General features: G+C 41.1%; 1 protein-coding gene across 1 annotated transcript in view; it reads right to left on the bottom strand.

Annotated features, from left to right (window-relative positions):
* The window catches only part of htr2aa (5-hydroxytryptamine (serotonin) receptor 2A, genome duplicate a), a 104,451-nt gene that overhangs the window by 42,267 nt on the left and 47,804 nt on the right, over positions 1–14,380 (bottom strand). The gene's annotated exons all lie outside the window — the stretch shown is intronic.

Raw genomic sequence — 14,380 nt, forward strand, 5'->3', positions numbered from 1 at the left:
ATAACAGAGCCATACCAGTAGATACTTGGGGCCATAATGCACAGAGATTGTCAATTTTCTGCATAGCCAGTCATTACAGACCTCCAAACTTCACGTGGCCTTCAGATTAGCTCAAGAACAGTGCATAGTGTGCGTCATAGAATGAGTTTCCATGCCTGAGCAGCAGCATCCAAATGTTATATCAAAGACATGGATGAGTGAGTTTGATGTGGAAGAACTTCAACCCAACAGAACAACTTTGTGATGTATTAGAATGAAGACTGCGAGCCAGGCATCTCGTCCAACATCAGTACCTGACCTCACAAATACACTTCTGGAAGAATTTTAAAAAGTTTACATAAACACATCGGTAAACCTCATAGGAAGCTTATTGAAACCTGTGTATTAAGAATGTGATCTCACTCAAGTCCATATGTGTGTGAAGCCAGACGAGCAAATGCTTTTGGCAATATAGTATATATACATATGTATGCTGCGATTGTTATGATATATTTAATTTACTATAGTAATAACAGATAATAATTCCTAAACCAAATTCCTTTTGGTTATTATATACAGTTTTCCAAATCAGGATTAGTCAAAAAATAAAAATAAAAATAAATGAATGGCATGTAAAGAAAACAAGATACTAAATGAAAAGCTGTAAGCTTTTAATGTAAACATATATTTCAATAGACCTACCGTCTTCATGTTATCATTCATTAAAAACTTCAGTTTCTGCTGAATGTATTCCCTTTGTGTCTAATGTCCTGGTCCTGGAGAATTTGGATTTTTTTCTCATCTCCAGGCCGAACGATCAGGTGATCAAATTATTTTCAACACCCTGTTATTTCAGCCTGTCGCTTTTTTTCAGCCCATTAGAATAGCACATCTTCCCAAATTGTACGTCAGTTATTGATCCAGTGTCATTTGTTTTGTATTTAGCAGGTCTGCGTTTTTCACATTGCTTTGCTTTGCCAATTCAAAACATTAACCATGCACACTGAAAAATTAAATTTGGCTTAAGGGTGTGTTTCAGTGTGATTCCAAGCTTTTACATGGGAAGAGTTGGAAACCAGTTACGTCACCCCAGGACACCTTGTGTTCCTATCAGATGCTGGAGGCTCTGACAAAACGTCCCTAAAAGGCCCTTACTTGGCCCTTGGCACCCAAGTAATGAACATCAGCTTGAAATAAGTCAGTGTGGAGACCTGCTGTCATTCTACACAGCTGGTATACACAGCTTTCATTTTGATGAGACAGAGCTCTGTTTTTTTAAACACATTACCTATACAGAGATATGAAAAAGGCCTCTATCATGTCTTGTTTTCACAAGGTGAATCTTTCCCGTATTGCAGAGCATTTGTGTGGCTGAATAAGCAAACAGTGTTTCCTAATAACTTAATTTGATGATTCATTGAACATTTAGTGAACTGTTTTTTAATTTCTGAATGAGATAATGAAACTTTAAATGGCAGCTGTGCTGAAATACACTCAGTGGGTAATAAGGGCAAGTTTCATTCAAATTAATAGTTTTTCTGATGACCAAGCGGTTTTTCTTGTCAGGTGCACATATATGTCCATAAGATGAGCTGAATTAAAGGGTTGCATACACTGAAGAAAAACCTGCATTAACACTGGATCTTATGTTTAAACAAGGATGTTGTGCTGTGGCTTATCCTCCATTCTCACTTTCCCACAGAGCAACACAAAGACAATCCCCCTCAGGGATCTATAAAGTATCACATTATTACTGGCTCCATAACTTCTGATAGCAATGACCTGGAACCACATTGAATTATCCCTCTCTGAGAGACTTCCCCACATGTACCTAAAAAAAGAGGATAAGTTAAAAAAAAAATCTCTTAGGACCCACCAAGATGCAGCTGTTTGCTCCCCCTCCTGCTGATGCACAGAGAGCTGTCCTCATGAAACTGCTGCTGTCGCGTTATACCCAACATGTTCCGGCATTGTCACCTCACCCTTCTTTTTCTCAAAGAGCCACCAGTAGTTTGATGTTGCTGTTTCCCCAGCTTGTAAAGCCTCAACAGCTTCAGAGGTGTCAGACCGCAGGAGACTGTGACATTATTTCTCAGTGCCTGACACCAATTAGACCCAGTCAGCTCTGTACCATGGTTCAATCAGTGGGAAAACAATGGATTTTCTGCCTGTTCAGGTGACACAGCACAGTTCAAAGACCAAAGAACCGTTGTGTTCTTCGGGCTTTGTCATCCCCAGTTTCCTATAGAATAAAACATGTTGTTCATCTTGTAAATTACGATCCCCTGTTGGAGTCACAAAGTGGGATAAAACAGGGTGTGTTTTGGGGAAAGCCTACTTGGCTCTCTAAAAACCATAGTACCATATCAATGTGCAGCGTCCACTGCTCAGATTCACTGTTTGTTTGTAACTTCAGGCTTGCAGCACAATAACTTTGTGACAATCCTGAAAAAGAGGGGGGAGGGCTGTAGGGATCATGGGAAATTGGAAAATCATCGCAATTTTTAAGGACACACAAGACTAGGCTGAGATATGTCAAGTTTTCAGCTAAGAGTTCTTTGAGAATGGCTTGTTGGTGCAAAAATACAGTGTTATCAATGTCAAACATTCATTATCGTTGGCAATCTTTTGTTGATTAGACTACAGAAATTGGAACAAGTGATGTCTTTTTTGACATGCTGCTTGTAACAAAGTGCCTAAAGATGTAATTTAAACATGGTTCCTTGTTCACCTGTCTGTTACGTGCAGACAAAAAAAGGTCAGGTAGAAGGACTGAATGGAAAATAAGTGAAAAAGCAGCCAATGTCCAAAGACAAAGGTTCAGAAACCCTGGATATCTATCACTTAAGAGCACGTAAAAAAAAAAAATAGAAGAAAGTCTGTCTGCTTGGAAATATAAAGAGATGGTGTTGGCCTGAAACTTTTGCATGTACAGAACTGCATCTTTCAAAAAAGATCCTCCAGCTCAGAGTTAGGGCACATACCACATGGGTTCAAACGCATCCGGCAGTGAGTCTCCAGTTTAATTGTGGGACCTTGCCCCTTATCTTTCCTCATATTTCCTGCCTTTCTCTGCTGTGACCACCAAAAAACCCACAGTGTAATGAGATTTATGACAGAAATATCAGCAAGTCTTTGTTTTACTTTGATGAAAGCTTTTGTGACACATTTACTGTGGTTACAGGGTGAGACCGTGGAGCTGGAGAGCCAGCAGGTATAGTGGGATGAGTTGGGGTGTTTTCATTGTGAAACCATTAGGGTGAACAGTGGGTCAGGCTTTTAAATCTTCTTTGGGGTTTTGATGTGGTTTGTCTGGAGAGCTGAACAGCAGGAGAACCGAGCGCAAAGTATTGATTTGCCGATGGACACAGACGTAAATAGATTGGATCACTTCAGTCGTCTCTCAGGGAGGTTAAATCTGGGTGACTGCGCTGCGTGAATCCTTCAGACCGTTAAGCACAGCGCACGGTTTAATGTGACATAACCTACAGTTAAGCTGTCAAGCTGGAGGTCTTCAGCAGGTCGGAGCCCTGAGGAAGAACAACAAACATAAGTGAAAGATTTTATTTTTCATTTTTTTTTAGCTCTGTGTTAACTGCAGGTCTCAGATGTTTCTGGAGGGTTTATTTGTGTGTTTCGTTATGAGGTTTTTGTTTAAGTGCACTGCTCGAGTTACAGGAAGTTTTACGAGTAACATCTGCCAACTGCTGGTTAACAGATGCCTTTTTCATACACACACAAAAGCTGAACTCATGCATTTTTAAGCTTGTTAAATTTTAGACTTGAATGACAAAACAAAAATGATGGAGTCTGACTCATAGCTCGCAGCAGTGTAATCTTCATGGGAATAAATCCACCAGGAAAGAATATTAAAAGTGAAAATGGGAAACCAGAAGATAAATTATTAAACATTTGATCCTTCACTGTCCTAAATGAAATAATCAAGCCGATATTTAATAATTTATTGCTTCCTCTGCCACTTAAACATGCCCTTCTGTGTCTGCTAGTGTGATTCTGACGTTATGTGGAAACTCGCCCCATAGCACGCACTAATCCCACTGTTGGCAGACATGCTTTTATTTTAGAAAAAGTTTAAAGATGCACTGATGTGTGTCTCTGTAACTGTAACTGTGAGATATGAAGCTTGCAGGTTGATGTGCACCAGGATGTGGGACATTTGCTTGCTTCTCCCCAGACATTTCTATTTATTTCAGTTTAGTTTTATTTATATAGCGCCAGCTCACAGCAGTGACCCCATGGTGTGTTATATTGTAAGGCAATTTGAGTTTTAAGATTGTAGTCAGGGTACAAAAGTCTGCACAATACAGCACCACAAATGGATGGGGCTCAGCAGGTAGAGCAGGTCATCTACTAATCAGAAGGTTGATGGTTGATTCCCTGGTTGCTCCAGATGTGTTCGATGAAGCGAGAATGTTAGATAGAAAGCACTTACATGTAGGAGGAAAAAAGTGCTTGTAAGAAAGTGACATGCTGTATAAAGTGCCTCGAGTTCTCACGTCGGTTTGAAAAGCGTTATTTAAGAACCATTACATTTACTATCACAGGTCCTGGCTACTTGAGGAGATTACAATCATATTTGTTTGGGTCAAGTATGATCTAGTATGGACTCGAGCCTCTGGGGTATCAAAAAAAGATAAATATGGAAATAGTTTTTTGCGTGTGAAATTTAGAATCGCTATTTTCTTTCTTCCATGTTCTGATTCACGGTTCAGTTCAGCATTAGGGTAGAAAAGATCATTTCTGGCAGTGATGTTTTATAGACATTAATAGAATTAACAGTAATAATATAACAGAAAATAGGGCAAAAACATGGTAAGTCCACTTTAGGTCAACATTTTCCCCCAGACTTTTTTTACTGCTTTAGAGGACGCACCGCCTTAAAAGTCACCAGCAAAGGCCTCAGTTCAGAAGTTCTAGTACTTGAGAAAGTACTGGTTGTACTAGTTGTGTCCTTGGGTCAAATGGTCTCAAATGGGCCTGATTTTGAGCACTATTATCTCACTAGACAGGGACATTATTTTATTACCATTATGTTACATGCACATTTATTATTTACATGTTATTATTCCACCCCTCTTCTTTACCTCTTCAGTTTCCTATTAAATGATCAAATGGGTATACAGAATGGACAGATAATGGATAGTCCATCCTGACACTGTTGCTGTTAGAGTTTTGTGTCTGTAAGGGTCTTTTTGAGTTGACTCCATTATAGATGGGGTTAAATTGTATTCAGAAGTCTTCGTGACAGATCTGGCTGTCCTCACATCATTCTCCTTTGAAAGGTATCATTCTGTTCAGGCAGATCAGATTTTTGGAATTCAAATGCAAATTACATGAAAAAAACTGCAGCACTTTTATCTAACCTTGCAATATGTGGCTACTTATACAGTATATATGCATTTCTAACTCAGTTACTAAGTTTTGAATCTAAACCCTGGCTAGAAAATGAATGAATCCGAAGCACTCAGAACGCAATGGAGCCAGATACTGAAGCTTAGAGATTTGTGATGTAACTCATAAAACTGGATCAGTGCAGATGAAGAAAAGAGACAAACACGCTTTCAGACTTTCTCTATGCAGAGCCAACATTTGCAAACAGATGCAGATTTTTAAAGTAAAGACAAAGAAGAGGCTTGGAGTGGCAGGGTGCAAGGTTGTCTGGGTTTTGATTCGAAAAGGATCGCAGATGAGAAGAAACAGAACATTGTCATCATTAAGAGGGTGGGATTTCATCTCAACAACAAGAGCAAACAGCGAAGAACAGTGCAAAGGCTCAGTCAAGACCTTGTTCTTGGCCAGGTTTGTGTGCTTTCAAAAGCGAAGCAATATGAAAATAATTGATAGAAGAAGAGCGACAGGAAATGGAGAGCGGGAAAATGAGCTCCCACAAGGGCAGAGTTGCAAACAGAAAGGTTGATTTGATGAAAGAAGAGCAGAGAGAAAAGACAGATACAGAAATCTGCTGAAAAGAAAGAGGAGGAGAGGAAGGAGGAGAGTTTGTGCAGGAAAGATGAAGACAGATGATCACGTACAAACACACTCAGCATGAATTCTTCACACTGACTCATGTTCTCTCTCTCTCTCTCTCACTCACACACACACACACACACACACACACACACACACACACACACACACACACAGTCTTTGATTTTAGAAAACTTCACACTGATCTACATTAATTTCCTGAAGACGTAAACTTAATGATGTTAGTAAAGAGTTAAAGATACAGTCAGTAAAGTTTTGAGGCTATTGTAAATGCGCAAATGATTAAATTCTCATGAATGTATGACTAATCTTTTAAAAATATATAGGACAGGGCACCAGTTTGTGAAAACTGCCATGTTCCCCCACCATATTTCAGTATAGTGGAACATCTCCCTTTTGACTAATAGAGTTTTCCATAAGTGGCCAGAAACTGGCTGTAGCATCAATATCGCATCTAATTAACGTTACTTAACAAAATACAGTGGGGCAAAAAAGTATTTAGTCAGCCACCGATTGTGCAAGTTCCCCCACTTAAAATGATGACAGAGGTCAGTAATTTGCACCAGAGGTACACTTCAACTGTGAGAGACAGAATGTGAAAAAAAAAATCCATGAATTCACATGGTAGGATTTGTAAAGAATTTATTCGTAAATCAGGGTGGAAAATAAGTATTTGGTCAATAACAAAAATACAACTCAATACTTTGTAACATAACCTTTGTTGGCAATAACAGGTCAAACGTTTACTATAGGTCTTTACCAGGTTTGCACACACAGTAGCTGGTATTTTGGCCCATTCCTCCATGCAGATCTTCTCGAGAGCAGTGATGTTTTGGGGCTGTCGCCGAGCAACACGGACTTTCAACTCCCGCCACAGATTTTCTATGGGGTTGAGGTCTGGAGACTGGCTAGGCCACTCCAGGACTTTCAAATGCTTCTTACGGAGCCACTCCTTTGTTGCCCGGGCGGTGTGTTTTGGATCATTGTCATGTTGGAAGACCCAGCCTCGTTTCATCTTCAAAGTTCTCACTGATGGAAGGAGGTTTTGGCTCAAAATCTCACGATACATGGCCCCATTCATTCTGTCCTTAACACGGATCAGTCGTCCTGTCCCCTTGGCAGAAAAACAGCCCCATAGCATGATGTTTCCACCCCCATGCTTCACAGTAGGTATGGTGTTCTTGGGATGCAACTCAGTATTCTTCTTCCTCCAAACACGACGAGTTGAGTTTATACCAAAAAGTTCTACTTTGGTTTCATCTGACCACATGACATTCTCCCAATCCTCTGCTGTATCATCCATGTGCTCTCTGGCAAACTTCAGACGGGCCTGGACATGCACTGGCTTCAGCAGCGGAACACGTCTGGCACTGCGGGATTTGATTCCCTGCCGTTGTAGTGTGTTACTGATGGTGACCTTTGTTACTTTGGTCCCAGCTCTCTGCAGGTCATTCACCAGGTCCCCCCGTGTGGTTCTGGGATCTTTGCTCACCGTTCTCATGATCATTTTGACCCCACGGGATGAGATCTTGCGTGGAGCCCCAGATCGAGGGAGATTATCAGTGGTCTTGTATGTCTTCCATTTTCTGATGATTGCTCCCACAGTTGATTTTTTCACACCAAGCTGCTTGCCTATTGTAGATTCACTCTTCCCAGTCTGGTGCAGGTCTACAATACTTTTCCTGGTGTCCTTTGAAAGCTCTTTAGTCTTGGCCATGGCGGAGTTTGGAGTCTGACTGTTTGAGGCTGTGGACAGGTGTCTTTTATACAGATGATGAGTTCAAACAGGTGCCATTCATACAGGTAACGAGTGGGGGACAGAAAAGCTTCTTACAGAAGACGTTACAGGTCTGTGAGAGCCAGAGATTTTCCTTGTTCGAGGTGACCAAATACTTATTTTCCACCCTGATTTACGAATAAATTCTTTACAAATCCTACCATGTGGATTCATGGATTTTTTTTTCACATTCTGTCTCTCACAGTTGAAGTGTACCTCTGGTGCAAATTACTGACCTCTGTCATCATTTTAAGTGGGGGAACTTGCACAATCGGTGGCTGACTAAATACTTTTTTGCCCCACTGTAACATGTAAGACAAGGTAGCAAAACAGACAGCTTCACTTTTCTGTGACTGCTGCAACTCAAGTTAGACTGAGTCACTCACACACATGCTAGAAAAGCTAATGGGGACTTCATTTTTAATCTAATAGCTGCTTTTAATGCTGCTGCTCCTCTTTTATCTGCTTTCAGAGTGTTTCATCTGCTTAGTGTGCCTGTGCCCTGTACATCGACTAACAGTTTGGTTCTCTGTTTTAGGCCTAACAGGTTGGTGACCCCCTGGCAATCTCCCATCATTAGGGTAAAAAAGTGCATTCCTTAAGCAATTGGTCAGTGGTTGCTGAAGTTGGCTGGTTGTTTTGTTGAAACTGGTCACAAAAGACGGTACTGCCCTGTCCATTTTGTGATTGCTTTGGTTGCTAGCTGACTGCTACAGTCTGCTGTAGTTTAGAAGATGCTGACTTGACTGCAAACAGTTGTCATTAACTCTCTGAGCAGCAGTGAAACCTGAAAAAGTGCAACACAAACTGAAAGCAGGGAGTGGAAGTTGTATCTTACTTCTGCAAACATTTCAAAAGGAAAAACTTTTACTTTGAAGGTGAACAGTCTGTTTCCAGTTTCTCTGCAGCCTGCATGTGTTTGCAGACAAGTCATCGTCTTCCATACAGGGAACCTGTGACCAGTGTTGGGGAGTAACGGAATACATGTACCGCCGTTACGTATTTAAAATACAAAATATGAGTAACTGTATTCCATTACAGTTACCGTTTAAAAAGGTGGTATTCAGAATACAGTTACTTTGTTGAAATAAATGGATTACACGGCGGTACTTTCCTGTTTCATTTTGTCGCGGGTCAGGACTGTTTGGGTTTTGTTTGACAGCTACGTTCTTTTGTTCCAGGCGGCAGCGTTACGGTTGCCATGGTTACAGGGCGACGCTCTCTCTCTCTGTGACTGTGTGTTTCCTGGGTGAGAGAGCGCCTTTTCGTTGTTGTTGTTGTGCTAAGCTAACAGGCAGAATGCTACAAGCATAGCTCTAAAGAATGTAGCATCATGAGCAGTGTAGTCCGTGCTGCAGGGAGAATGGACTGCCATACACGTTATGTGTCTGTGAGCGCGAGGAGGGAGAAAAAGGGGAGTGGAAAGGTACGAGTTGTCGTCGAGGAAAAACGGGAGCTGGAAGCATGTAAATATAATAATAACCACTGCAGCCAAGAAGAGTGCCTGACGAGCCCAGATGTAAGTAAGCTATTAAGACTCGACTGTACACCGTGTTCGTGTTTTCCTCCGAAACAATAAGTTCCGTTGGAGCAGCCTTTCAACGCCTCTCTCTGTCTCTCGCAAGAAAAGTTGACCCACACAACAAAGTAAAGCTATTTTTCGGCTACGAGCCGACAGGGACCCCGCCGTATTAGTCAGAGGTCCCTTTACTACAGTTCGGAGTCGCGGACCTTCAGTAATAGTTATAAATGACACAGCAATAGTACATTCACGTTGTTGTAAAAAGCATGATAATATATTAAGTAATCCAAAGTATTCAGAATACGTTACTGTCATTGAGTAACGTAACGGAATACGTTACAGAATACATTTTGGGGCATGTATTCTGTAATGGAATACATTTTAAAAGTAACCTTCCCAACACTGCCTGTGACCAACCAAAGTAATCACAGAGCACTACATACTACTTTGTGAACAATTTCCTGTTAGCAGCTGCCACCACCCTTCAACTTATCACAGACAACCTTTTCTGGCTGCCGATTGGCAGGTGGTAACTGACCGGTCAATAGGCCTGTTTTAATGATGCTTTGGCAAAGAACTTCAAAGCAGCTAGCGACATCCAAACCTGTTGCAAATGGTCTTGGAATACCCATTTTTCATGACCAGTGGTTGACATATTCAGTTTATTTCAATTGTATTTTTATAGCTCTATATCACAACAACAGTCACTTCAGGGCTTTTTATACTGTAAGGTAAAGACCCTACAGCAGGGGTGGCCAACCCGCAGCTCTCGAGCCGCATGCGGCTCTTTGCCTGGTTTCATGCGGCTCTTACGTTCATATCAAAGTTTATGTTTGTGTTTTGATTTTTTTTATGTTGTTGTTTTAAAATGTGCGCGTTCGCTTCGCTTGAGTTCAATACGGTATTTTCATCAAATGCGCATGTGTGTGAGATGAAAATACCGCAAAGTTTCCCAGTAGGAGCAAGTTCGCCCTTAAAATGGCAGGAAAAAAATGCACAGCAAAAAGAAAATATGAAGATGAACACAGGACGTTTTTAACAGAGTGGGAGAGTTTATATTTTTTTGTTGAACGCAATGGTAAGCCATTCTGCCTTATATGTCAGACGTCATTAGCGCATTTCAAAGCTTCAAATCTTCAGCGCCACTTCAGCTCACTCCATGCTAACATCGACCAGGAATTTCCAAAAGGGACTGAACTTCGCAAGCACGAGTTGGCCACTTTGAAAAGTCAGGCAGAAAAGCAGATACAGTTTTTCCAAAAATTTACGAAGCGGTCAGAGACCATAACGCTCGCATCCTATCAGCTGGCTTGGAACATTGCACGGGCTAAAAAGCCATACAATGAAGCACACATGCGCTTAACCACAGGCAATTCAAGAATCTCATCGCTGAGCTGGACCAAGGGCTTCCAGGTGACCTGCCGCTGCACTGCACTGTGAGGTGGCTGTCAAAAGGCCAGGTACTCTCTCGCTTCTTTGAGCTTTTGGATGCCGTGAAACTGTTTATGGAAAAGAAGGACAAGGACTATCCCGAGCTCTCGGACCTCAAGTGGATTATGGATCTGGCCTTTTTGGTCGACATGCTGTGTCACTTGGACAGACTGAACCTGACCCTGCAGGGTAAGTTAAAAATGCTGCCTGACCTAGTGCAAAGTGTGTTTGCGTTTGTCAACAAACTGAAGCTGTTCAAGACACATATTCAAAAGGGAGATTTAACGCATTTTCCCACTCTGCTAAAAGCCAGCGGGCAAGTCGCCAGTGCTGCCCTGAGTAAGCAAAGAGCCAGATATGCAACGCTGATTGAAAACTTGCACGAAAGCTTCGTGACCCGGTTCCATGATCTACAATTGAAAAGGCCACAGATTACGTTCCTCGTCGACCCATTTAATGCAGAGACCGGCTGTTTGAAAGTCCCGCTAGTCACAGATGAAGCTGCGGCTGAGTTGGAGATGATCGATCTTTGTGAAGAGGACCAATTGAAACCTGCTTTAAGGGAAGGGACCATTGAGTTCTGGAAAAGTGTGCCAATGGAAAAATACCCCAATGTCAAACGGGCTGCGCTTAAGATACTGTCAATGTTTGGGTCAACATACGTCTGCGAGTCTGTGTTTTCTACCCTAAAACATGTGAAATCAAAGCATCGATCTGTTCTGACTGACACACATGTGAAAGAATTGCTTCGAGTGACAACAACGGAATACAAGCCAGATTTAAAGAGGATTGTTCAAGGCAAGGAATGCCAGAAGTCCCACTAAACAACATGCATTATAAAAGTAAATGCTATTGTAGATTATTATATTCTTGTTTGTGGACTTGGTTGAACTGAGAGTTTGTGTGTGTGAGACAGTGCACACAATGTTCATTGTTGAAAATGACTGGCCTGTGGTTTTAGTACTGTAGGAGTCCATTTCTGTCATTATCATGTTGGTGTGTGACATTTACAATAAATCTGGCTGAGCAGAGATGTGTGTGTGTGTGTGTGTGTGTGTGTGAGAGAGAGAGAGAGAGAGAGAGAGAGAGAGAGGGAGGAAAGGATGGGTGATGTTCATGTGTGCCCATGCGTATGATGTGGCTCTTTGCGGTAACACAGTAAAAAAAAAGTGGCTCTTGGTCTCTGACTGGTTGGCCACCCCTGCCCTACAGTAATACAAAGAAACCCAAACACTCAAACCTCTACGAGGAAGTTCATATGGCTGCCATTGGTGTCTAGGCTTGTGACCTGGACCTTCTGCAGTGAACTGCCCCGCTGTCAGAACTCTTGATCCATGCAACAGTTGATTATCACAATTAGAACATATATAAAAATCTATTAATGTGACAGGCTTTGAGTTCATGTCCTGACAGGTTACATTTTCACAGGCAAATTCAGACACAGGTCTTGCAACATTGAAGAATTTGCAACTCGCCATCCATGCCAAGTAAAGTGACCATGTCCTTCCACTAGAACAGCTTTTAATGTCTAAAAACCAACAATATATTCTTTCTCAAACTAGAAAAGAACTCTCACGTGTTGTTTATTAGTGACAAACATGCTGTCAACACTGAAATGTTTAATGCCAAACCTAGGGAAGCATCAACACAATGGTTAAAGGTTAAGTATCATTTCCTTCGGCACTGGAGGGGTTTAACATCAACAGTTGAAATGTATACTCTCCTGGAAAATGTGAAGAGAATTATAATGGTAATCATGTTAAATTCCCAAATTGGGACTATAAACCATTAATTCGGGGTTTCTACTCAGCCCTCCCGCTGCCTTGAGGTCTAAAGAGCTGTATATTCAGATGCTGCTTTTTATTCCAGAAATCAGGGTGGAAAATGCTCAGCTGCAAATGAAATTGTTCCCCCAGAGAACCACAGCACCCAGCGGAGCTGAGAGAAAGCCTCAGCCAGTAATTATTCCAGTGCTCCATCTAAAGCATGTTTGTGGTGATAAAATAAGTTGATTGTGCTAGTTTTGAAGAGCAGAATGACAGCACGGGAGATGAAACGTGAGGAAAGCCAGCAGCTGAACAACAGAGAGCAGAGACACTAGTGAAGCATGCGGAGAAAGAGGCAGGAGGTTTGCATGGAGGCACAGAAAAGGAGTCAAAACTCAAATAACATAATGATGACAAGAGCCACGAAAAGGAAGAGACAATGTTGAACAAAAATGAAGTGAGTGAGGCATGAGACCGAAAGGATCAGAAGCAGAGAGATGGAAATGCTCACAACTGTATAAATAGAAATAAAGCACAAAATTAGCTACACTTGTAGTAAAAGACGGTGAACCACCTGAGATTTCTATTTTTTCCACTGAGGTCTTAAATTTTATTTTCATTACTGACTTATTACTGGTTTTACTCCTGTATCAGATTGTCACTCACAGAGGTGGGACCAAGTCATTGTTTTGCAAGTCTCAAGTAAGTCTCAAGTCTTTATCCTCAAGTCTCAAGTCAAGTCTCAAGTAATGTCAGGCAAGTCAGAGTCGAGTCTCAAGTCACTGGTGTAAAAGTCCGAGTCAAGTCACAAGTCTGAAACTTTGAATTTCAAGTCCTTTCGAGTCTTTAAAAAAAAACAACGAAAAAATAATGTTGCAGTTATGCTAAATGTAAATATTAGACCATGTAGTTTTTAAATCTGTGTTTTTCTCAACACATGACAAAATAGTGAACTTAGAAAATATACACAAATTGTGAAATTGCACCTCTTTAAAATGCAGCTCAATTAAACCTAGCTCCAAGAATAATTTTCACCGACAGTTCTGAGATAAGCTGCATGTTATTCTTGGATGCGGTTGTAGGACTGGCTTTAAAATCGCATGACAAAAATATCATACATATTAAAAAAAACTGCATCACCAACGTAGCCTGTACAACATTTGCTAGTTAGATGAAGTCAGCTATCTCATCTTAGCATATTTATATGCATATTTATAAGCATACGGTTCTTGGAGTGAGTGCACACACTCATGAAGTTTAGTAACTTCAGGTCACTGCAACAAGCCCAGGTACAGTTTACCGACGGATGGGTGCAGGACCTTGAAATGCACCGTGTAGAACGAAAGACCATCGTACATATCATAAGTTTACCAGTCTCACAAATTGTCGTCATAAATACACATTCCTTAACCGTTTATTAATAGGACCTTTGAGCTCAACGGTAATTAATTAGTAGTGGAAATAATTTCTGGTACCCATCACAGAAATGTAGTAGTGACAATAATACTGTATGCTGTAATCGTACTGGGCAATTAGTGATACAAAAAACCTGTTTTATCCTGTGAATAAAAGTACATGTTTCTGTCAATGTACCATAATAACAGAAGCGAAACGCAATATTGTGTCAGGACAATTTACTATTTATGCACAATAAATAAAGGAGCATAGCGCGACAATTTCTGTTCAGCGCCAGACTTGCTTGTAACCTATATCACTAATTATGTTATGAAAATGACGTATTAACTACTAAAAAACACTGACCTTCGTGTAAATGCTTGGAGCAGACTAACCTGTGAGCTGGAGTGTTCTGGGACGTTGTATTTGATCTTTGAATGGCTGCAATCCAGGCCATCCGTCGCGTCTTTGTTACTTCGGAAACATGGCTAGAACAATTTC

The sequence above is a fragment of the Rhamphochromis longiceps genome, linkage group LG16, assembly GCF_057381845.1.
Source record: "Rhamphochromis longiceps isolate RC_006_pf linkage group LG16, R_longiceps_female_GT1.1, whole genome shotgun sequence".
Classification (NCBI taxonomy): domain Eukaryota; kingdom Metazoa; phylum Chordata; class Actinopteri; order Cichliformes; family Cichlidae; genus Rhamphochromis; species Rhamphochromis longiceps.